The following is a 25,470-nucleotide window of genomic DNA, read 5'->3' as shown; positions in this document are numbered from 1 at the left end:
AACACATACACCCCCTAGGGGAAAGGAGAGAGACAAGGTGACTCTGCAGGTGGGATTGGGGGCTCAGGGAGGTTTGACCCACCTAAAACTTTAAGGGCCCTGGGTCTCCTCAGCTTCCAGAGGCAAGTCAGATGGAATGGGTTTGCTGTGTTAACTCCCAATTCCAGAACGAGCCACTGTGCTGAGAGCGGCAGCCCCTTCCTCATAAGACTAACCCCCATCATGCAGGCACACACCGACACAAACACACGCACACTTCATCTTCCCTTTGGACAGGCAGTGTGGCTCCTGGCTCCATTTCTCCACTTGAGTGGGTCACGGTTCTGGGACCCAGACAGTTGGATCCTCTCTCCAGAACTCTAAAAATGCACTGAGCAGCCTCTACAGAAGCATTAACATCAGCCAGCTACCCCTACAATCCCACCTCCACTCACCCAAGTCATCCACACCCAAGCTGCTCACTGCTGGGCTGGGAAGACAAGAGGAGCCGTCCTCCCTGGCAACTCTGGGTTGGGATTCTGGGTGATGGTTCCTTCTGGGACCGAGAGCAAAGGGAGTCATTCGCCATCGCCATCCAGGGGCTTCTCTGGGGATGGGAAATGAGGAGAAAAGAAAAGAACATCTGCCCTGGAATCTCTCCACTGAGAAAGAAAACAATAGAGACACCTGAATGGAGTTAGAAAGTGCTCTCTCTGCCCTCAAAACTCAAGGCAGCAGCACCACCCGCTCTCCTTCCATTCTCCAAGCTCAATACCCCTCCATCTCCCAAACAGCTCCCGTCTGGCCAGATGGACACTCAGACCTAGACAGTCTTCGGGTGTGTGAGAACCACCATCTTTCACTCCTGATTCTAACTCCACAACCCCCCAAAAGCAGCTAAGGATGCCCTTCCCCAAATGTCAGCATGGACCACCCTCACCTCAGGAAGCAGAGAGGAGCTTGGGCCAGTGGCTCAGCAGCGAGTGAAGCCTCCATTTAGGCCATCCGGGCTTGGGGCGGGGGCAAATAATCCACATGGGCCCTGTGGATATCAAATGACCCACGTGGGCCCTTGTCTTTTCTTATGCCTTCGAGTCGTGTCCGACCCACAGCGATGCCATAGACACATCTCTCCCATAACACCCCACCTCTATCTGGTCATGTATCCATAGAGTTTTCTTGGTTAATAAAAAAAAGTCCATGGCTTACCATCACTTTCTTCCATGCACATTAGCCCCCAGGGCCCCAATAACCCACTTGGGGCCCCGGGTGCCACACCCACCCCAACCACAGTCCCCACCCCCTAACTACACCCCACCCCCTACCCTCCATTCCCACTGCCCACCCTACTTCCCCCATCCCTCTCGTGCCATATGTCCCCACCCCCCTCCACTACTCTCCACTCCCAAGGCCCCCATCCCCCTCCACCCCACCACCCTGTCCCCCTCCCTCCAATTAACCCATTCCCCCCAACTAACAACCCCCATGCCCCCACGCACCCATTCTAGCAGGCTCCCCAGACTTCATGGTTGTTCTCAAGCCCAATCCTCTCTTATTCAACTCTTACACTGTCCACAGCCTTGGGGAGAGTACAGTTGCTTCCCCACTCTGGGCTTACAGGCTAGGTGGGAGATAGACATTATCATACATAAACCTATTACAGGAACATACACCATCGGGGTAGAAAAATCAACAGTTCCAGTTTAGTCACTGTAAACCGTGGGAAATGTCAGAGACGAGGGAGGTGTCCGAGGCGACGGGAGACCCACGCTCTACCCTGAAGCTCCTCGTGGCCATGGTTATTCGTCCTGGTCTGTGTCCAGAGGAACGGCCGGCAATCGGTCAGGCGTGACCTAGTCCGTTCTTCGGGCACCTTCCCTAGTCTCTGCTTCCCTTGGAAATACAAACGATGGTTGGTCAAGAAGGATGGCCCAGATGACAAGCACAATTTTAGGGTGGACTGGGTTGGACTCTCTATCCTGGCTCCTCTGAGTCCAAGTCAAGACAAGTTCTTTTGAGGAATGTCTAGTTCATTCCAGATGGGCCTCAATATTCACGTTTGCTCTCTGGACCCCCTCTGGCTATGTGGATAAGAAAATGCCCATCCCCGGGGTGAGACAGATGTTTCTCTACTGGTTCTGAGCGGGGCACATCTGCAGTGGTGGATCCTGTGCCCAAAATACACTTGGATTAGTTACAGACCTGGCAGTCCATCATCCTGTATGCTGCTAACTGCCCATTGCGACATTAAATTCTAGCAGGGGAAACAGGTACCTGTTATTTCTAGTACTTCTTCCTAGGCTCTAGGGGGCCATAGCAGGTTAGGATTAGTGAATGCCCAAGTCTCTTAACCACAAGAGCATTAAAGTGGCAGTTTGCAGGGGGGAAATAGGATGGAGAGGTGAAAGATTCATCACACACCACCTCCTGGAGAAGATGTCATCTTAGAAGATCCTTCAAGATGGAAGGCAACGGTCTTCCACATGAGAAGTTTGGGGAGGAGTTTGAGGGTCTAAGGAAAAAAGATAAGCAGGAGGATAGTGATAGCCTAAGGGTGTGGAACTGAGAGAGAAGCCCCATGAGTAGCTTACCTCAAAAATCGAGCGGGTGGGCTGGGTTGTAGGGGGAGAAGAATGAGGCTAGGTTGGGGATATCTGTGCTACCATCTGAGGCTCAACGAAGTGGGAAGAGCATGAGAAGAGGATCTAACCTTGGGGGCCACCCACAGGTAAGAGGAGGGAGGTAGAGCAAGTGTCAGAGCAAAAGCAAAACAAAAGAGGCCAGAGGAAGAAAACCAGGAGGGGGATGTGTTGGGGAAATTGCCAGTAAGTAGTGTCCACAGGTGAACAAGGTGGTCCACGATGTCAGAAGCAGCTGACAGGCCGAAAAAGACAGGACAGAACAGCATCCTGACAGATTTAGGGAGGAGGAGCATAAGAGTCTAGTGGCAAGAGCGGGGACCTGTGCATAAGGAGGATTTGGGTTCTAATCCCCACTCATCCACTAATCTCATCAGTCACTGTCTGCTGTGGACCTTGGACAAGTCACTTCACTCATCAGTCTCAGTTACCTCAGCTGTAAAATGGGCATTGAACCCCATGTAGGACAGGGTCTGGGTCCAATCTGATTAGCTTCTATCTACCACTGTGCTTAGAACAGTGCTTGACCCAGAGTAAGCACTTAGTCAAAACCATCATTATTATTTTTTTAAATTTTACTATGGAAGTGAAGGAGGATAAGGATAAGGATGAGGAGGAAATCTGCAGTCTCAAACAAGTGGAGCTTGATTTTAGAGGGATTGAGGAGGTGGTTGAAAAGGAACAAGAGGCAGCTGGTATAAACATCCCATTCTAGAGTTAGGGACAAGAATGGTAGGAAGGAGTCAAAGCGAGCAGTGCAGCGGGATTAAGGGGTACAGGGCAGGTTCTTTTTTTTTTCGTAAGACTTGCTGAGGTGTGGGCATGTGTGAAAAGCAGTGAGGAAGGAATTGATTCAGCAGCGCGACTGGTTTTAGATGGTCATCGGGAAGGCAAGACAAGGGGATACAAGTGTTCAGGCAGTGAGAAGCAGGAGAAAACAGAGGTCGGGTTTGAGGGGACTGATTTTGAAATCAGACCAATGAGAGATAGCTGGCAAGGATGAGGACTATTTGGGGACAGGGCAAATCCAGTGGCTTCAGTTTCACTAGAATCTTTGGTGGTAGTAATACCATAGTAGTAGTAATAGTAGCAACAGAACCACACAGGATGAAGCACTGCCAGTTGCCTCCATGACAAGGAGGGAGTTGGGGGACAAAGTTGCTCTTGCTCTAGTTAAAAGTCTAGAACAGAGGATGAAGGAAAAAGTCATGGGAGTCAGGGAGGGAGGGAAATCATTTTGGCTGAACACAAAGTTAAATTCATTCTCACCAGCTTTGAGATGGATGAAGGAGGCCTAGCACCAGGATTCCCCCTAACAGGGTTCCCTGGTCTGTTAATGCTCCCCAAAGGTGAGAAGCAAATGGGAGGAGACACAAAAAACATACTTTCTCCAAAATATAGACATTTCTCCGCCCCCTACCCTCTCCCCCCGCCCCCCAAATATCAACCTATTGTTCAAAAGACATAAGAGGACAGTCACAGACACCCTGGATTCTCCACTCTTCCCTATCCCTGCCATTTGAGTCCCACACTTCCAGAATGAGAGAGAGAGCTGCACTCAAAGGCCAAGAGGGCTCTAGTGCAATAGCAGACTAAACAGGGGAGTGGCAAGGCCTGCAGTATCCAGAACCAAATCTTTCTATGCTCCCTTACAAAGTCTCAGTCTGAGGCTACAGAACCTCAGAGAAGAATGGAGCCAGACAGACACACTGACACACACGCGCACACACGCTCATTACATGTCAGTCACCCCTAGCAGATATGCCAAATTCCTTCTTGAGAGTTAGAGATGTGCAAGGCAGTTCCAAAGAGAGGACTGTTCACTAATATGTTCTAACCCTACTCTTGACACTAAACCCCTCTTTGCCCAAGAAACCACTCTTCTGCCCACCCCTTCCCTCCTTCCCCGCCACTCCCCCCAAAAAATCAGGCCTGTAGGACTTGCATTCCTGAACCCAGAGATAGCTGGCATATTTGTACATTGACCAGCACTCAGTTTCTAGTACAGTGCCTGCATTTTGAGCTCCCCAGCCTGTATGCTCCACTCTAAAAGAAATATATCTACTGCACCCCAGTGTGTCTCTTATCACTGACATCCATTTTGTACTAAAATCCCCACAACTCAATTTCTCAGGATGACAGGATGAGGTAGACAGTGATAATTCCTGCCTTACTCCTGACAAAGCACTCCTTACCCAGCTTCTCTAGAAGTCCTTGTCAGACACATAAAAGTCCCTTCTTCGGAGCCTGCAGACTGCAGGGTAATTTGGAATGCAAGATGACAGGCACAGGAAGTTTGACCTGTCTAGAATTAAGGACCCCAAATCTACAGTCCCACCGTCAAGACAAACAGAACCAGCACCCTACACAGACCTACAGACCCTATTTCCAGAACCAGCTTCTGTATCAACAGTGGCATCCTCTTCCTCACTGTTCTATCCCCTCGACCCATCACATTTTCACACCCACACAACCACATACCCCTTTCTCTTTGAGGTAGCAGTACAGACACCTCAATACCAGAGCAAATTTGAGAAGTGACCTGACTGTCCAAACTACAGAGAGATGATCATCAAGGCCAGGGAAACGTATTGGGCAGTTTCTGTTCATTCATTCATTCAATAGTATTTATTGAGCGCTTACTAGGTTCAGAGCACTGTACTAAGTGCTTAGAATGTACAAATCAGTAACAGATAGAGACAGTCCCTGCCCTTTGATGGGCTTACAGTCTAATCAGGGGAGACAGACAGCCAAAAACAATAGCAATAAATAGATTCAAGGGGATGAACATCTCATTAAGACAATAGCAAATAAATAGAATCAAGGTGATATACATCTCATTAACAAAATAAATAGGGTAATGAAAATATATACAGTTGAGTGGACGAGTACAGTGCTGAGAGGAGGGGAAGGGAGAGGGGGAGGAGCAGAGGGAAAGGGGGGAAAAGAGGGTTTAGCTGAGGAGAGGTGAAGGGGGGGTATAGGGGGAGCAGAGGGAGCAGAGGGAAAAGGAGAGCTCAGTCTGGGAAGGCTTCTTGGAGGAGGTGGGCTTTAAGTAGGGTTTTGAAGAGGGGAAGAGAATCAGTTTGTCGGAGGTGAGGAGGGAGGGCATTCCAGGACCGTGGGAGCAAATGGTCCAGGGGTCGACGGAGGGATAGGCGAGAACGGGGGACGGTGAGGAGGTGGGCGACAGAGGAGCGGAGCGTGCGGTGTGGGCAGTAGAAAGAGATAAGGGAGGAGAGGTTGAGGGAGTACTAGCTAGTTAGGGAGTCTCTCTTCAGTCATCCCACCCCCAACCTATGCACTGCCAAGCTTAGAGGCTGTGGGACTGCCTTCCAGGTCTCAGGGACCTTTGGACATACTGCTGGGGGCGACTCACTGCCGAGGCCTCCGCTGCAAGCATGATATTGGACCCCAGAACGTCGACTTGATGAAGGGGGGGAATAATTCGAGCTGCTCCACTGGTCCTGGCCGGTATTTACTGAAACCTTAGAAGGGGAAACCTGGGTTAGTGATCCTGAAGGTTTGGGATTCTCACCATGCCTTCTGTCCACAGCTGAGGACCACATCTAAATCACCAGGCACTAATTCCTTCCGGAGAATCAGTGGTCTCCAAGCTGGAGAGAGACAGGTAAGTTCAGATGACTTTTTTTGACAAGCATTCAAGTCTCCCTCTCAGAGACTCCAACACCATCAGATGTGAGGTCTCCAGAAAGAGACCATCTTTCACACAAGCTGACTGCAGAACTGTACCTGACTAATCCTTAGCCACCCCCTCCAAATTTGTTAGTCCAGAAGGGACTTGTACTCCAGGGACTGGAGGTCCAAACCAAACTGGACTATTTTCATTTGTGATGCCTGCCTTCTGTGCTCCCTGTCCACACCTGTGACAACTCAATCACAGAAGTCTGCTTTTCAAAGAGGAACAAAACAGACACAGTGATAGTCTTCCTGCCTGACTCCAGACACCGGACTCCCAGAAACTACCACTGGCAGGCCCAGATAGGTCCCTTCCCCAGGGCTTGAGGGTGAGCAGGTTGACCCCACTGACAGGACTGTGGGTGCAGGAAGGTTTGCCTCATCTATAGAATTAAGGGACCCGCATCTTCTCAGTCCCTCAGGCAAGTCAGACAGAGCCAGTTCCCTCCACAGATCCCAGACCCAGTTTCCAGAATCAGACTCTATACCAAGAATGGTAGCCTCCTCCTAACTGTTCTTCCTCAAAAGCTAACCCCATTTTACACACACACACACACAGACAAAAACAAAAATACCTTCCCTTGGTAATGACCACATGGTCCACACAGTTCAATCTGGTGGGGCAAGTCTGGTAATTGACTTGTCTGTGCCCACACTACAAGGGGTTGATCCTCAAAGCCAGGGCTTGCATTTAACAGCATCTGTTTGGAGAGAAATAGTTGGTCAGATTCCTCTCTTGGTTATACTACTCCAAACAGAGCACTGCAGGACTTCTTTTTGTGTCTGATCCAGCAAGACATCAACTTAGTAGGGGTATGGGCAAAAACTTGGGACTCACCACCAAAACCTCCTCGAGGTGCCTGGCGGAGGAGCCTGGAGCATCGCTCTGAGGGAAGTCAGTTGTTACTGTAGTTTCTGTGCTGGTCCTGGCTGAAACCCATATGGTGTTGAGAAAACTGGTCCTGGAAAAGACGGCCCCAGGATTAGTAAGCCTGAGAGGTCGGGTTTCCCCATCTGCCCTCTGAGGTCCTCATCTGTTACCCAGCATAGTCTCCCATAGCAAAGGTTCTCACAGCTGTAGATGGAGTAGAAAATTGCAGACAACTTTTGTGTTTGCTTTTTTTTCGGGGGGGGGGGTGGCGGGTGACTGGAGGGCAACTAACACTGTTTTCCCCCTACCTGGCCACTGATCCCCCTGAAAAAGTCACCACCCCAGCTTAGTTGATTTCAACATTCTGCCCTATTGATTCTTAGTGCGCTCCCCCACCCCAGAACCCCAGCTCTGTTACTCCAGGAGGGGCTCCTTCCCCAGCGACTGGAAGTCTGGCACAACTGCACAAGTCACCTTCTAGTACCAAGCTTCGCTGCTCTTCTCCCAATCCACACCCCTGCTGCCTTGGACTCAGACAGGAGTCCCTCAAGGCTCTGCTTCTCAGGCATCAATGGAGTGGATACATTGATGCTACCCTGTCGTGCCCCTGACACTAGATCTCCAGAAGCCATCATTGTCAGAGACAGAGGGGTCCCTCGTCCAAAGTCTGAGAATGTGCAGGGTGAATCTGCATACATAACTGTCGACACAGGAAGAGCTGACTCATCCTATGGAATTAAGGGGCCTGGGTCTTCTCAGTCCCACAGTCACATCCAACGGAGCCAATTCTCCGCACAGAACCTCAGTTGCCAGAATCAGCCTCTGTACCAAGAGTGGCAACCCCTGCTTCACTATGCCATCCCAAAAGCTAACCCCATCAGACACACATATACACTTCCCTTTGTGGGGGCAACGTGACCCTTTGCTCAATGGTGGGGCAAATCTGAGAATTGATTGTACCCACACTGCAAGGGGATGGTCCTCAAGGCCAGGATGATGTGTCGCGCAGCCACACTGTTTAGAAAGTAATACCTGGTCAGATTCTCCCTCAAGTCATCCTACCCCGAGCTGTGCACTGAAAGGGGTTGTTGCTGTGAGATTCTTGTCTGCCTTAAACTGATGGGACACAGACCTGATGGAGCTGGGGGAGCCGGAGACGAGGGAGACATCAGAGCCGAGGGAGATGATGAGGACGGAGCCGCAGACGTCCGAGTCAACCGAGGCGAAGGAGATGCCGACCGTGGAGATAGACATCTGATACGTCTGCCACGAGATGTGAATTAACCCACATACACCCTCAGTTAATAACTCACATTGCTCTGAAATAACCCCCATTGGCCTGTAATAACCCACAGCCCACCGACCCCTAAGTTTCACACACCAGACAAGCTCACTATCATTTCTTTTAAGCATATGACAAACTAAAACTTATTTCACACAGATAACACACTGATGGCACTGGGTGTGAGCGGGAGTAGAGTGTGTTAATGTGAGAAAAAGCAGCATTGTCTAGTGGTTAGAGCACAGGCCTGACAGTCCCAAGGTCCTGGCTTTCAAGCCTGGCCCTGCTATTTGTTGGCTGTACTACCTTAGGTATGTCATGTAACTTGACCGTGCCCCAGTTACTTCAACTGTAAAATGGAGATTCAAATTGAGAGCCCCATGTTGGACAGGGACCCTGTCCAACCTGATTTGCTTGTATCTACCCCCACGCTTAATACAGTGCCTGACACATAGTAAGTATTCAAATGCCAATATCATTATCATTGTGAGTTTCACAGAACATTGAATCACAGGACTTTGGAGCAACCTATTCTGCAACCCTGGGTTGAATGGCACTTTCAGAAGCACCTTTCAGCTCTCAGTTTACAAAACTTCTTGACACCAACAGGATCCTGAATCCCACATGAGTCTCTGATGCTTTCAAGTCAGGAAACTACTTGCACTAACAAGGCAAATTCCATCAACCACTGTCATACTTCCAGGCCCCACTCATTTGGTTTCAGCATGGATTCCCTACAGTGCTCCTCCTCCACGAGTGAAGGGACACACAGATACACAGACTCGGAAAACCTGATATTGCCATTCCTGATGCTCGGTCCCTTTTCTCTCGGGCCCCGCCACCCCCTACTCCCTCACCCCCAACAGCGCCAAAGGGCTCCTTTCTCTGGGGGCCAGAGTTCTGTGAGGGGCGATCCTGAAGACTGGACCATGGACTCTGGTAGGTTTGACCCGTCTATAGATTTAAGTGCCCCGGGTCTTCTCCAACCCTCAGTCCAGGCAGCAGAATCTATTCCCGGTACAGAACCCCGGCTTCCAGATCTAGGGCTGGCCTTGGTGCTGAGACAGCAGAGCTCCCCCCCCAACTCTTCTGGCACCTTCTCCCACTTCTAGGTCAACCCCACAATGCACAAACAGACCCGACACAAGCCCATTACTTGCTGGAGGAAGCAGCAGATAGCCCCTGCCAGTATAACATTTTGCCTCAAGGAAATCGCATTGTTGGGCTGGGGGCAAGGGATGGTTCTTAGCTCAGTCTCTGGAGAGGCCTGGGGTTGGTTCTTAGCCTCTGGAGAGGCCTGGGGAGCCCTCCAGTCAGTATCCATGTTGCACAATGAAGACCCTCACGGCCGTAGAGACCCCAAGCTGTCTGTGTCCTGTGCAAACTCCCAGCAGGTCATCAGTTGTGACTTAGTCGATTCTTTGAGCACCATCCCTCTCATCTCCCCTGTGAACTAATGGGGGTGGGGGTGGGAAGTGTAGGGCAAAGGACAGAATTTTTTGCCTAAAACAAAGCCCAGAGTGGGTTTGTCTGAAAATAGTGGGGAAAGAAGTGATTTGGCAAAGACGGTCTGATTGAAGATGGTAATCCGGGAAGGGGAGACAAGTGGATACCAGTGTTCGGGCAGTGTGAAGGAAGGGAAGTCAGAAGCAAAGTTTGAGGAGACTGATTTTGAAATCGGGCAGATGTGAGATAGCTGGAAAGGATGAGAATGGAGAGGAAATGCGTGAGGGAGATTTGGGGACAGGGCAAATCCAGTGGCTCCAGGGTCACTAGAATCTTTGGTAGTAGTGACAGTATCAATTAAATACATCCTAAGTGCAGAGTGCAGTACTAAGCGCTGGCAGTTGACTTGATGACAAGGAGGGAGTGGGGAGCACTGGGGGGTTTAAGGCAGGAGTTAATGTCTAGAACAGATGGTGAAGGCAATAGGCATGGGAGTCAGTGAGGGAGGGGAAACATTGCTGCTGAGCAGGAGAGAGAGCCAAATTAAGTTTCTTCTCACCAGCCATGAGATGGCTGAAGGAGTCCTAGTGCCTAGATTCCCCACAAAAGCCCTCCGTGGCATGAGCGGTCTGATGGTGCTCAAGGTCAGGGTGAGGTGTTGAGCAGCCTCTGTTTGCAGAGTAATAGCCTGACACATTGTCCCTCATGTCATCCTACCTGTGCACTGCAGGATGTTAGTGCCGCAGGACTCCAGTCACAGACCTGGGAGAGGAGGGGGGAAGGAGTTGGAAAGAGCATGTTCACAACCTGACAAGAAGCAGCATGGTCTAGTGGGCAAAACACAGGATTGGGCGTAAGAAGGACCTGAATTTCAAGCCTCGCCCTGCCACTTGTCTGCTGTTTTACCTTGGACAAGTCACTTCACTTGTCTGTACCCCAGTTACCTCACATGTAAAATGGGGATTAAGACTGACAGCCTCATGTGTCCAGCCCCATTTGCCTCCATCCACCCTCATGCTTATTACAGTGCTTGGCACAGAGAAAGCACTTAATAAATGTCACTATTATTGTTATCATCATTATGAGTTTCACCAAATCCTCAAACTGTCTTCCTGGGTCAATTGGAGGGTTTAGAACCTCCTTCCAGTTCTCATTTTACCTCCTCTGGACACCAAAAGGACTCAACCCTCCACTGGAGGGTTAAGAAGCTCCTTCCAGTTCTCATTTTACCTACTCTGGACACCAAAAGAACTCTGAACCCCACATCAGTCTCCCTCAAACCATCGCTCCCAGGCTTTTAGGTGAGGAAACTAGTTGCACTAACAATGCAGTTTCCATGAGCAACTGCTGCTCTTCCAGCAGCCCCACACTGTTTTGGTCTCAGCCTAGATTCCCTATAATGCTCTTCTCCACAAATCATGGGCCCCACACAGATACACCAAACCTAACAGGGCAGATTGACCCATTCCTGATGCCGGGTCCCCTTTCTCCCCAGACCCTCCCCACCATTGGCACCAAAGGGCTCCTTTCTCTGGAGGCCAGAGTTTGGTGTGGGGTGATGCTGAAGACTGGACTGTGGACTCATGTGGGTTGGATCCTTCTACAGATTGAAGGGCATCGGCCCTTCTCCGGCCCACAGTCCAGTCGGCAGAATCTACTCCCGGTACAGAGCCCCGGCCCCTGGATCGGGGCTGGCCTTGGTGCTGAGAGAGAGGAAGCCCTCCCTAGCACCTGACTCGTCACCCTTTCTTCATCCTCCCTCTGATCCCCACTTATAACACTGTCTTTCTCCCCCTCTAGACCATAAGCTTTCTGTGGGCAGAGAATGGGTCTGTTGTGATATTGTACTCTCCCAAGCCCTTGGTACAGTGCTCTGCACACACAGTCAGTGCTCAATAAAAACGATTCAATGAATGAACAGCACCCTCACATCCTAAAGTCAACTGCATGATGCACACACATAGCCCACACCAACCCATCACTTCTAGAGGAGCCCGCAGACAACCCCTGGCAATATAATATTTAGCCTCAAGGGAACGGCACTGTTGGACTGGGGGCAAGGTCTTGTTCTTAGCTCAGTCTCTGGAGAGGGCTGGAGAGACATCCAGTCGGTATCCACGCTGCACAGTCAATATCCGGAGAACCCAAGAGGTCCATCGTGACCTAATCCATTCTTTGGGCACTCTTTCTCTCATCGCCCCTGTGAACACAAGCGATGGTTTGTCAGAAAGGACGACCCAAATAACCTGAATGGTTTTAGGGTGCACTAGGTAGCGGTTTCTACCATGGCCACTCAGAGCCAACCAAGTCCAGACAAGTCCTTGGAGGGAGCTTCCTGTTTGTTCCAGATAGGACTCAGCACTCACCTTAGCTCTCTGAGCCTCCTGTGAAGACATGGAAAAGAAAATGCCCATCCGAGGGGTGAGACTCATGTTTCTCTACTGGTCCTGATCTGTGCACATCTGGAATAGTGGCTCCTACCCCTAAAATATACTTCGATTAGTTAGAGAACTTTCAGTCCATCCTGCACATAGCAAACAGTAGCTATTAAGTACAATCCAAGGAGACATGGTCCCTGCCCTTCAGGAAAGAACAGTCTAACAGGGGAAACAGGCACCTGTCATTCTAGAACTGCTTCCTACTGGCAATTTTAATGTTTAAGTGCCTAGCAGGTAAGGATTAATGAATGCCCAAGTCTTTAAGCAATGAGAGCATTCGAGTGGCAGTTTGGGGGGAAAACAGGGTAGAGAAATGAAAGGTTAATCCTGCACAGCCTCCTGGAGAAGATGTCATCTCAGAAGATACTCAAAGAGGTAAGACAATGGTCTGCCACATGAGATGGTTGGGGAGGAGTAGGAGAGTCAAAGGAAGAGTAAGCAAGAGAATAGTGAGAGATGAGAGAGAGAGAGAGAGAGAGAGAGAGAGAGAGAGAGAGAGACTTATTGAGAGAGGCATGATGAGTAGCTCGCCTCCACAGTGAAGTGTGGGGGCTGAGTCGCAGAGGAAGAAGAGAAAGGCTAGGTAGTGGGTTTCTGTGAGACTATCTGTGGGCTAAAGGAGTGAGGATAATAGGAGAATAGAAGAGAATCCACCCTTGGGGGCACCCACCGGAAGTTTCAGAGGAAGAGCAAGCAAATAAGGCCACAGGGGGCAAGCCAAGAGGGGTCTCAGATGGGGAAACTGAGAGTATGTAGTCCACGGGGTCAGACACGACTGCGAGGTCGAGGAAAAACATGACAGAGAAGGAGGATGAGGAGTCTTAGGTAGTAGTGATAGTATTGATTCAATACTCCCTAAATGCAGAGCATGTTATTAAGCACTGGCAATTGCCTCAGTGACAAGAAGGGAGTTGGGGGCACTGAGGGTTTAAGGCAGGAGTTAATAGTCTAGAACAGATGGTGAAGGCAATAGGCATGGGAGTCACTGAGGGAGGGGAATCACTGTTGCCGAGCAGTGAACAGGCAAAGTCAAACTCCTTCTCACAGGCTATGAGCTTGTCGAGGTGGTCCTAGTGACTGGATTACCCCCAAGAGCACTCTGTCGCAGTGAGTGGTCTGATGGTGCTTCTGCAAGTTGAGAAGAAAATGGGTGGTGATGCAAACAATGCAGCTTCTCCAAAATAAAGTGATCCCAGTGTCCACCACCTCCAAGTCAACCTACTGTTCAACAGACCTGAGACAATCACCACAGATGCTGTTGCTTCTCCAATGTTCCCTACCTGCCATTGGATCCCCACACTCCCAGGCTGGGAGAGGACTGGACTTATAGAGCAAGAAGTTTCCAGTGCAATGGCAGACTAAAAAAGGGGGAGTGGCAAGACCTGCAGTACCCAGGACCAAAACTTTTTATACTCCCTACAAAGACTCAGATTGGAGGCTACAAGATTCCAGAAAAGAATGAGGTGGATGGACAGATGGACAGACACACACTCAGTCAGTCTGGACACTGATCGCCCACTCCCCTGGGAGCAACACATATCAGATAAAGGTCCCTTCTCTAAGAAATAGAGATGTGCAAGCAAGATTCAATGAGTACTGTTCACTACTATGCTGTACCCTATGCTTCACACTGGACCCCCGTGTACTCCAGAGACCATTCCCCTCCAACTATCTGGCCTGTAGGGCTGGTATTCCCGATTCCAGAGGTACCCAGCACATTTGTATATGGGACAGAAAAATCAGTTTCTAGTATGGTACCTGCATTTTCAGTTCCCCAGCCTGTATACTTGGCTGTCAACCCAACGTATCCACTGGGCCTCACTGTGACGTTTACCACTAATATCCATTTACAAAAATTCCCATTACTCAATTTCTCAGCAGATGATGAAATAGAGAGTGACCAGCCCTGCCTTATTCCAGACAAAGCACCACCTACCTGGCTTCCCCAGAAGCCCCTGTCAGATACAGAAGAGTCCCTTTCTTTGGCATCTGAGGATGTGCAGGGTGATTGGGAAGGCAGGATTTTGACTCGTCTATAGAATTAAGGGGCCCGGGTCTTCAATCCCACAGTCAAGCCAAGCAGAACCAGCACCTTCCACAGAGCCCCAGACCCATTTTCCAAAACCAGCTTCTGTCAACTACGGCATCTTCTTCCTCATGGTTCTGACTTCCCACCCAGCTAATGTTCCCCCCAACCCCTCCCCCGAACCTCCATGCATCATTCATTCATTCAATCGTGTTTATTGAGCGCTTACTGTGTGCAGAGCACTGTACTAAGCGCATGGAATGTACAATTCCGCAACAGATAGAGACAATCCCTGCCCAACAATGGGCTCACAGTCTCAGCGGGGGAGACAGACAACAAAACAAAACAAGTGGTCAGGCATCAGTGTCCACCCACCACCTAAAATTCAACATGTCCAAGACTGGGTTCCTTATCTGCCCTCCCAAACCCTGTCCTCTCCCTGACTTTCCCATCACTGTGGACGGCACTACCATCCTTCCCGTCTCTCAGGCCCGCAACCTTGGTATCATTCTTGACTCTGCTCGCTCTCATTCACCCCACACATCCAATCAGTCACCAAAACCTGCCAGTCTCACCTTCACAACATTGCCAAGATCCACCCTTTCCTCTCCATCCAAACTGCTATCTTGCTGGTACTAGCCCTCATAATACGCTGACTGGATTACTGCATCTGCCTCCTGTCTGACCTCCCATTCTCCTGTCCCTCCCCACTCCAGTCTATTCTTCATTCCTCTGCCTGGATTATCATTCTACGGAAATGCTCTGGGCATGTCACTCCCCTCCTCAAAAGCCTTCAGTGGTTGCCTATCAACCTTCGCATGAAACAAACTCCTCACTTGTGGCTTCAAAGCTCTCCATCACCTGGCCCCCTCCTACCTCACCTTCCTTCTCTCTTTCTACAGCCCACCCAGTACACTCTGCTCCTCTGCCGCTAACCTCCTCACGGTGCCTCATTCTCGCCTGTCCCGCCGTCGACCCCTGGTCCTCATCCTACCGCTGCCCTGGGATGCCCTCCTTCCTCACATCAGCCAAATTAGCTCTCTTCCCCTCTTCAAAGCCCTATGGACAGCTCACCTCCTCCAGGAGGCCTTCCCAGACTGAGCCCTCCCTTTCCCTCTGCCTCTCCTCCCCATTCCCCTATTCCCTCCCTCTGCTTTTCCCCCTTCCCCTCCCCCATATGTGCATGTTTGTATATCATTTATTACTCTATTAATGATGGACTTATTTCTACAATTCTATGTATCTTGATGGTATTGATGCCTGACTACTTGTTTTGTTTTCGGTCTCCCCCGTTTAGACTGTGAGCCTGTTGTTGGGCACGGATTGTCTCTGTTGCCGAATTTTACATTCCAAGAGCTTAGTACAGTGCTCTGCACATAGTAAGCGCTCAATAAACACATTTGAATGAATGAATACTATCAAGGTAAAGAGAATCGTAGACATACACACATCATTAATGAAATAGAGTAATAAATTATACAAATTTGCACAAGTGCTATGGGGAGGGGAAGGGGGAAGAGCAGAGAGTGGGAGAAGGGGGAATGGGGAGGGGAGGAGGGGCAGAGGGAAAGGGATGGCTCAGTCTGGGAAGGCCTCCTGGAAGAGGTGAACTCGCAGGGCTTTGAAGAGAAGAGAGTTAGTTTGGCGGATGTGAGAGGGAGGACATTCCAGGCCAGCGGTAGAACGTGGACCAGAGGTCGACGGCGGAAGAGATGAGAATGAAGCACCGCGAGGAGGTTAGCAGCAGAGGAGTGGAGTGTACGGGGTGGGCTGTAGAAAGAGAGAAAGGATGTGAGGTAGGACGGGGCCAGGTGACGGACAGCTTTGAAGCCAAGAGTGAGGAGTTTTTGTTTCATGTGAAAGGCATTCACCAGCACACACACATGCCCATACCCCCACAACCCCGCAGCACCTTCCCAATGAGGTAGCAACACCTTCCCATGCTTCCATCTCAATAGCTGGAATAATCTGAAAACTAACCAGACTGTCCAAACTACGGAGGGATGATCCTTTAGGTCAGGGAAGTGCACGGAGCTGCCTTTGTACAGCAATTAACAGCTAGTCAGAATCTCCTCTCTGTCATCCAACCCTAACCTATGCACTGCCAGACTTCGAGGCTGAGGGACATCCTGCTGGGTCTCAGAGTTGTCTAGACAAGGAACCAGGGAAAGAATCACTGCTGAGGCCTCCTCTGGCAACATGGGATCCTGGAGCATCTGTCCGAAGAAGGTGGGGTACTATTGGAACTCCGCCGCTGGTCCTGCCGATGCACATCTGACACCTGGCTTAGTGATCCTGAAGATATGCGTTTTTCAGAGTGCCCTCTATCTAAAGCTGAAGATCACATTTAAATCTCCAGACGCTATTGTCTCCAAGAGGATCAGTGGTCTCGAAGCTGGAAAGAAAAGGGTAGGGTTTCAGACTTTGTTTTTTGGGGGTTTTTTAAACAAAGCATAAAGTTTTCCCTCCTCCAAATGACCTTACCACCAGGAGACGTGAAGTCTACAGACCTAAACAATCAGTCGCAAAAACTCTGCCCTACTAATACTTAGCCACCCCCTCCAAATCTGTTAGCCCAAGAGGTGCCTGTAGTCCCTGGACTGGAGGTTCAATCCAAACTGAACAAAGTTCAGTTTTGGGTACAATGCTGGCACTCCGTGCACCTTGTCCACACCTTTGACAACTCAATCTCACTACTCTGTTTTTTAGAGAAGAATGGAGTAGATTCACTGATCATCTTACTGCCTGACTCTGGACACTAAACTCCCAGAAGCCTCCGCTATCAGGCCAAGTCAGGTTCCTTTTCCAGGGCCTGAGAATGTGTAGGTTGACCCTGCAGAGAGGACTGTGAGTGCAGGGAGGTTTAACCCAGGTATAGAATTTAGGGCCCTAGGTCTTCTCAGTCCCACAATCAAGTCAGACAGAACCAGTTCCCTGCACAGAGCTCCAGGCCCTGTTTCCAGAATCAGCCTCCATACCTAGAATGGCAGCATTGTCTTAACTATCCTTCCCCAAAGACTTAGCCCCTTTATACGTACATACAAAGGCACACACACACAAATCCTTCCCTTTGTGGTGGCAACATGGTCCACAGTTCAATCTCTAACTGGTGGGGCAAGACTGGGGATTGACTTGACTATGCCCATGCTGCAAGGGGATGTTCCTCAAGGCCAGGACAATGCATTCAACAGCATCTGTTTGGACAGAAAGAGCTGGTCAGATTCCACCCTTGGGCCTACTACCCCAAGCTGTGCACCACAGGGCTTCTGTCTGTGTCTGAATCAGCAAGATATGGAGCCGGCAGGGGTGTGGGCAGAAACTTGGGACTCACCACCAAAAACTCCTCCGGGTGTCTGGAGGAGGAAACTGGAGCATTCCCCTCATGGAAGTTGATTGTTACTGGAGCTTCTCCCACCCATCCTGGCTGAAATCCATATGGGGTGGAGAAAACTGGCCCTGAAAGACACTCGTGGATTAGTGAGCCTAAGGTACTGGGTTCCTGCCTTCTGAGGTCCTTGTCTGTTACTGAACATCTCAGCCTCCAGGAACATCATTTCTCACAGCTAGAGATAGAGGGGTAAGGAGTGGCAGACAATCTAGTTTTTGGGGTTGATTTTTTTGTTTTGTTTTTGGAGGGGGAGCAGCAGCCTGGTGGTCACAAATACTGACCACCACAGCTTAAGCTGACAGAGCACAGGCTTGGGATTAAGAGGACATGAGTTCTATTCCCAGCCCCGCCACATGTCTGCTGGGTGACCATGGTCAAGCCACTTAACTTCTCTGTGCCTCAGTTACCTCATCTGTAAAATGGGGATTAAGACTGTGAGCCCAATGTGGGACAAACTGATTGCTTTGTATCTACCCCAGCACAAAGAACAGTCCTTGGAACATAGTAAGCACTTAAATACCATAATTATCATTATTATTACAATACTTTACCCTATTAGTACATAGCAGGCTCCTCCTCAGAACCCCAACAGGCACTCCATCTCCAGGGACTGGAGATTCAGGACAACTGGACAAGTCAATTTCTAATAGAAAACCTCCTGCTCCACTCCTCCCCACCACACCACTGTTGACTCCCTCAGATCATCCTACCCTGACCTGTGCGGTTGGAGATTTGGGATTCCTTTCTGGGTTTCAGCCAACAGTAGAAACTCGTGCCACCTTTCTCTCCCCCCACTCCCCAAACACACATTCCCCACCACCTCTGAGGCATGCAACCCACTGCAAAGACACCCTCTGGGCACAAAGCAGAACCTGGATTTGATGGAAACGAGGTGTCACTGGAACTTCTCCTCCAGTTCTGAGTGAAACCCACCTGGAATTGTGGAACCTGGCCTTAAGACACACAGGGATTAGTGAGCCCGAGTGGATGGGGCTCCCCCATCCTGCCCTCTGAGGTCCACTTCTGGAGTCAAATCCTTCAGTCTCCAGCAGATTCAGTCTGTTACACAGATGGAGAGAGGGCTAGGAGATTGCAGACAACTGAGGTTTTATGGTGGGTTGTTTGTTTTTTTTGCAGACACAATTTTCCCACTTCCCCACCAGACATGGAAGCCATCATCGGGAAAAATTAGGTATAGAGACATACCACAGCTAAGCTAACTGCAATACTCTGCCCTATTTATACTCAGTGGCCCACTCTCAGAAACTCACCTTAGTTACTCCAAAGGGAGGTCCAGCAAAATTGTATAAATCAACTACCACTACCAAGCCTCACTGCTCTGGTCCTCCCAAACCACACCCCTCCTGTCTTGTTCTCAGACACGAGTCCACAAGGCTCTGCTTCTCAGAGACGAATGGAAAATGGACACACCAACGCCACCCTGTCCTGTTCCTGACACCGCACCTCCAGAAGCCACGACTGCCTGACGCAGAAAGGTCTCTTCTTCAGGGACTGAGTATGTGCAGGGTGACCCTGGACACAGGACTGTCGACACAGAGAGATTTGACCCGTCTACAGAATTAAGGGACCCGGGTCTTCTCCGTCCCGCAGTCTTGTCCTACAGAGCCAGTTCCCTGCACAGAGCCTCAGCTTCCAGAACCAGCCTTTGTACCAGTAGTGGCAGCCCCCCACCTCACTATTCTATCCCAAAAGCTAACCAGTCTCTCAGTGTGTCTCTCTCTGTCATGCATGCACTCCCCCCCCGCCAAAACCTTCTCTTTGTCGTGGCAATATGGCCCACAACTTCAGCTCTCCAGGGTGCAGTTAATCTGAAAATTGATTTGCTTGGATCCACACTGGAAGGGACTGGTCCTCAAGGCCGGGTGAGTTGTTTACAGAGTAATAACCTAGCAGATTCTCTCTCGATTCATCCTACCCCAAGCAGTGCACTGCAGTGGGCTGGTGATGTGGGACTCTTGTCTGCGTCCAAGCCGACAGGACACAGACCTGGTGTGGGAGGCAAGGGGGACGAGACTTGTGACTCACCACCAAAGTCTTCTCTGGATAAGGGGCAGTAAAACCTGGAGCATGAATCTCACAGAAGCGACTTGTCACTGGAGCTTCTTCACCGGTCCTGACTGAAATCCATCTGGAGTTGTGGAACCTGGCCTTAAGATACACGTGGATGACAGAATTTAAGAGTCCTTATTCCCCTCTCCTGTCCTTTAAAATCTCTCTGGCTAAGCTCTTTAGTGTCCAACCAAATCAACTGTCTCAAAGCTGAAGAACGAGGAGTAGGAGATTGCAGATGGCTTTTTTTTTGTTTTGCAAACATTTCCTCCTCCCCCCGCCCCCACCTCACCCGTCAGTCATCTGTACTTACTGAGCTATTATTGTTTGCAGAGCACTGAACTAAGTGTTTGGGGAGTACAAGAGACCTATTGCCTGCCCACAAGGAGCTTACCCTCTAGAGGAGTGGACAGACATTAGTAGAAATAAATGACAGATATGTATGTAAGTGCTGTGGGACTGAGGAGTGGTAGTGATAAATGAAGGGGCAAGTCAGGGTGACAAAGAACAGAGTGGGAGAAGAGGAAAGGAAGACTTATTGTGGGAAGGCCTCTGAGAGGAGATGTGCCTTCAATAAGGAAGATAGAGTAATTGTCGGTCAGCTATGAGAAAGGAGGGGCTTCCAGACTTCCAGAGGCGGGACCCCGGTGAGAGGTCAGCAGCAAAGTAGATGACATCAAGATTCAGTGAGAACATTAGCATTAGAGCCAAGTGTGTGGGCTGGGTTGGAGAAGGAGAGTAGCGAGGAGACGGTAGGAGGGAGCAAGGTAAATTGAGTGTTTTAAATAATAATAATAATAATAATGGTATTTGTTAAGGATTTACTCCGTGCCAGGCACTGTTCTAAGCACTAGGGTAGATACAAGTAAATTGGGTTGGACACAGTCCCTGTACCACATAGGGCTCACGGTCTTAATGCCCATTTTCAGATGAGTGAACTGAGGCCCAGAGAAGTTAAGTGACTAGCATAAGGCCACACAGCAGACAAGTGGCAGAGCTGGGAAAAGCCAATGGTAAGAGTTTCCTTTTGATGCAGAGGCAGATGGGCAGTCACTGGAGAGGGGAAACATGACCTGACTGTTTTTGGAGAAAAATGATCTGGGCAGCAGAGTGAAGTATCAAGTTGAGGGGGAAGAGACAGGAGGCAGGGAGGTTAACCAGGAGGTTGATACAATAATCAAGGCGGGATAGACTAAGTCATGGGATTAACATGGATAGAGGAAAGGGAGGATTTTAGCCATGCTATCAGGATATAGTGATGGATTAAATGGGAGAGAGAAGTGGAGGACAATGCCTAAGTTATGAGCTAGTGAGACAGGAAGGATAGTAGTGTCATCTACAGTGATGGAAAAGTCAGGGGGAGGCCAGGTTTGGGTGCCAAGGTAAAAAATTCTGTTTTAGCCGTGTTAAATTTGAGGTGACATGAGGACATCCAAGTAGGCAGGAAGACATGTGAGACTGTCCAGAGAGAGAGACTTCAAGGATCAAGAACCTCCAGTAGTTGATCATCCACCTGCACATCAAACGGCAACTCCTTACCCACAGTTTTCAAGGACAGTCACCTTGTCCCCTCCTGCCTCACTATCGTACTACATCCCGGCCTACACACTTTGCTCCTCTACTGACAACCTACTCACTCTACCTCAACTTCGTCTATCTTGCCGATGACCTCTCACCCATGTCCCACCTCTGGACTCAAACACCTTCAGTCTTTATATCTTACACAAAATGACACCCTCCAGCCTCCAAAGCCTTTTTGGAGACACGTGTCCTTCAAGATGCTTGGCCTAAGGCCACTTTTCCTTTTGTTCCGCTCCCTTCGGTGGGTCTCTCCTCTTTCCCAATCCCAGCACTAATGCATATAGGGATTTTTTTTTATTTATATTAACGTTTGTCTCCCTCTCTATATTCTAAGCTCCCTGGGGGCAGGGAATGGGACTCTTCGTACAGTGCTGTGCACACCTTAAGTCCTCCATACAGTTGATTGATTGGAAGACACCTGGATTAGCGATCATAGAGGCCCAGGTCTCGCCACCCTGGCCTCTGTCAGTGGCCGAAAGCCCCAGATGTCAGACACTTGGTCTCCAGGAGAAACATCTGTCCAACAGAAAGGAAGAGAGAGTGGGTTGCAAAAAATCTAGCTTTGCAAACTAGAGCTCCCCCAAAACATGGATGGTCTAGGAGAGGTGGGGTCTACAGGCACAGCTCAGCATTAGCTACATTATGCACCTCTAACCTCCACCTTCAGATCCATCTCTGTTAGTCCAAGAGGGGTTCATTCTCCAGGGAAGAGAGGTCCAGCACCAACTGCAGACTAGACAAAGTTCAGCCTTATAATCATAATAATCATCATAACTGTGGTATTTGTTAAGGGCTTACTATATGCCAAGCACTGTTCTAAGCGCTGGGGTAGATATAGGGTAATCCAGTTGTCCCAGGTGGGCCTCATACTTTGAATCCCCATTTTACAGATGAGGTAACTAAGGCACAGAGGAGTGAAGTGACTTGCCCAAGGCCACAAAGCAGACAAGTGGTGGAGGCGGGATTAGGACCCACGTCCTCTGACTTCCATGTCCGTGCTCTTTCCACTAAGCCACGCTGCTTCCATGTCTCTTCCACCAGCACCCCCATCGAATTACTCTGAGACGGAAGTCCGCAAGGCTCTGCTCCTCAGAGAGGAGTGGGATGGATCTACCGATGCCACTCTGTCCTACACTAGAACCCCCAGAAGCCACCACTGTCAAGTCCAGAAGGGTTCCTTCTCTGGAGACTGAGGACGTGCAGGGTGACTCTGCAGACAGGACTGTGGGCACAGAGGCCTGACCCGCCAATAGAATTAAGGGGCCCCAGGTCTGCTCGGTCCCACAGTCAAACAGAACCAGTGCCCTGATCAGACCCTCAGCTTCCAGAACCAACTGCTGTGCTGAGAGTGGCAGTCCTCTCACTAACCCTCCCATCCCCAACTCACTACATACACACCGTTCCCTTTTGGGTGGGAGCTCAGACCATGACCATCTTGACAAGCAGGGCATTTCTGGGAATTGGTTTATGTCCACATTAGAGAGATGGTCCATGAGGCAAGGTGTCTCGGTAGACAGAGCAACAGGCAGGTCAGATTCTCCCCGTGACCATCCTGCCCTGAGCTGTGCGCTGCCAGGACTGAGCCAACATGCCACCGAGGGATTTGGGACTCACCACCGAGGCCTCCTCTGGGGATGGCGCAGAAGAGCCCCTACCCGATGGAGTGGTGTGTCACAGTGGAGCCCTTGAAATGAGGTCTGTGTCTGGACCTGTGGAACCTGGCCTTGAAAGCCACACTTGAATTAGTAATGTTGAGGGGTGTGGATGCCCCACCCTGCCCGCTATCAACAGCGAGTGGTCTCAGCTGGAGAAGGAGTTGGAGGATAAGGGGAGAATTTGCAGACAGCCTAGTTTTCTTGCAAGCACTTGGCCCTCCACCCTCCACTCCCCAAGACACTGGCCCTAACAGAGAGAGGTATAGAGACAAGCCACCCTTAAGCCAGATGCTTACTCTACCCAACCAATACCAACCTGCACCTCTGATCCAACTGTGTAACTCCAGAAATGGCTTGTCCTCAAGGGACTGGAAGGCCAGCAGCTGTGCATGGGCTAATTCAGTTTCTAATATAATGCCTACTTGTCCTCCCCACCCACACCCCTGATGACTCACAGGGAGCCCACTCAACTCTTCTCAGAGAGGAATGGGGTGGACCCACTGATGGGCACTAGGCTCCACCTAGCACTCTATTGCCATAAGCCAGCAGCCCTCACAGAACTGTTCCTTCCCTGGGAGAAGAGGACGCAAAAAGTGATCTTCACACACACACACACACAAACCTCCCCGCTCCCCCCACCCCCTAATAACACACTTTATTTTCCCTTCCAGCTCAACCACTAAGCACTGAAGAATTCACACCACACCAATTAGGTACATATCCTTATACTCAAATCCTTCCCTTCACTGCAGTAGATCATCTGGACCCACCCCCATTCAACTGATACCAGACCTTCAAGATTGAAAGGGAACTATTTTGGAATGCAGAAGACAAGTACATCTGAATGTCTAAGGGAGAGAGACACCATAATGAGAGCAGAAAAGTTGGGACAGGTATACCGAGGTGGTGAGTGAGGGCTGCAGGGAACATGCCTGCTAATTCCATTGTATTGTCCTCTCCCAAGCACTTAGAATAGTATTCTGCACAGAGTAAGCACTCAGTAAGTACCATTGATGGATTGCAAGAGGGAAGGGTCTCTGAGAATTCCCACAGCCACAGAGAGAGGCTGGAGATCAAAGACACAGTTTGAGTGGCTAGGGAGCCTTCTGAGATGGAGTATTAGGCCCTTTTGCCCTCTACCCACCCCCAACACCCAAAGGAGGCATGAATGATGTCAGGATAGGTGAGGGATGATACCTTCACAGAACAGCCCTGCAGGGAGGCCTAGAAGAGCCCCAGCTAACAAACCAGAAAGCACCTAGCTAGCTATATTCATAACAGTTTACTCTCCCCACCACCCCCAACTCCCTCAGAGGCAGTCCCAGAGGCATTCTAAGCTCTGCAGGGGAGGAGGATGTGCAGGATGACCCTGAGGACAGGAACGGGGGTTCAGGGAGGATGGAACCATCTATAGAATTAAGGGCACCGGATCTTCTCAGTCCCACAGTCAAGTCCAACAGAACCAGTTCCCTACACAGGGCCTTAAACCCCATTTGCAGAACCGGCCTCAGTGCTGAGAATGACAGCCCTCTCTCCTCACCACTGCCTCCTCCTCCTCCTGCTACTGTAACCCCTAATCATCCACATTTACCCCCATCATCTTTCCTTAGAGATGGTACCTCAGCTTTTGATTCTACCTCTCCATGGCAATCAGCTGCTCTGTGTCCTCACTGGAGGGGGAACAGTCCTTATGGCCAGCAAGTGTGGTGAGAAGCTTCTGGGAGGAGAAGTGAGCCTGGTTCCTCTCTTCCCCTCACCAGGACCCCTTGGACATCCACCTCCCAATCTGAGGTTCTGAGTTGGATTTAGGAAGTCCCTGAAAGCTCCAGCCTGCTCACTCTGTCTCACTGGGTCCACCTCCACCCTCAACCCATCCCCACACATCCTCCCATCCCTCACCAACATACTGCACATGCCAGCCATTTTCCAAAACTTTGAAAACCTCACTGAAATTCTTTCTTCTCCAACAAGTTTACCCTGAGTAAAGCTCTCATCCTCCCCACCCATCCCCAACCCCACCACACACCTTATTTTCCCTTCCAGCTCACCCATGCAATTAGGCTCACCCACCAAGCACTGAAGTATTCACCACGTATCCTTATACTCAGATCCTTCCCTTACCATTGTTGTATCATCAGTGTCCTCCCCATTCAACTGATGCTGGACCTATAAGATGCAAAAGGAACAACGTTACAATGTGGAAGACAAGGATAACTGAAGGTATAAGGGAAGGAAACACCATAATGAGAGCAGAGAAGTGGGGGACAGGTGTGCTGAGGTGATGCATCAGGGCTGCATAACTCATTCTGTTATATTACACCCTCCTAAGCATGGAGTACAGTGCTCTACACAAAGTAAGCACTCAAGTACCATTATTTGCAGGAGAGAAGTGTCTC

The 25,470-nt window shown here is 50.0% G+C and overlaps 2 long non-coding RNA genes across 3 annotated transcripts; both read right to left on the bottom strand.

Moving 5' to 3' along the window:
* Positions 1-1,508: 1,508 nt before the first annotated feature.
* LOC114815466 lies at positions 1,509-25,181 on the bottom strand. 2 transcript variants are annotated; one of them, XR_005660646.1, is made up of 6 exons: positions 25,145-25,181; positions 8,321-8,451; positions 7,156-7,279; positions 6,893-7,018; positions 6,157-6,235; positions 1,509-1,872 (listed from the first exon to the last, which is right to left on the bottom strand). It is a non-coding gene; the product is annotated as an uncharacterized LOC114815466 (long non-coding RNA). The 2 variants fall into 2 exon arrangements; XR_005660647.1 differs by lacking the exons at positions 8,321-8,451; positions 25,145-25,181 and adding an exon at positions 8,153-8,205.
* Positions 16,854-20,087, bottom strand: LOC120638745. The gene is made up of 4 exons (XR_005660648.1): positions 19,815-20,087; positions 18,702-18,827; positions 17,712-17,836; positions 16,854-17,574 (listed from the first exon to the last, which is right to left on the bottom strand). It is a non-coding gene; the product is annotated as an uncharacterized LOC120638745 (long non-coding RNA).
* Positions 25,182-25,470: the final 289 nt, after the last annotated feature.

The sequence above is a fragment of the Ornithorhynchus anatinus genome, chromosome 12 (assembly GCF_004115215.2).
Source record: "Ornithorhynchus anatinus isolate Pmale09 chromosome 12, mOrnAna1.pri.v4, whole genome shotgun sequence".
Classification (NCBI taxonomy): domain Eukaryota; kingdom Metazoa; phylum Chordata; class Mammalia; order Monotremata; family Ornithorhynchidae; genus Ornithorhynchus; species Ornithorhynchus anatinus.
This window is presented reverse-complemented; position numbering and strand designations above follow the sequence as displayed.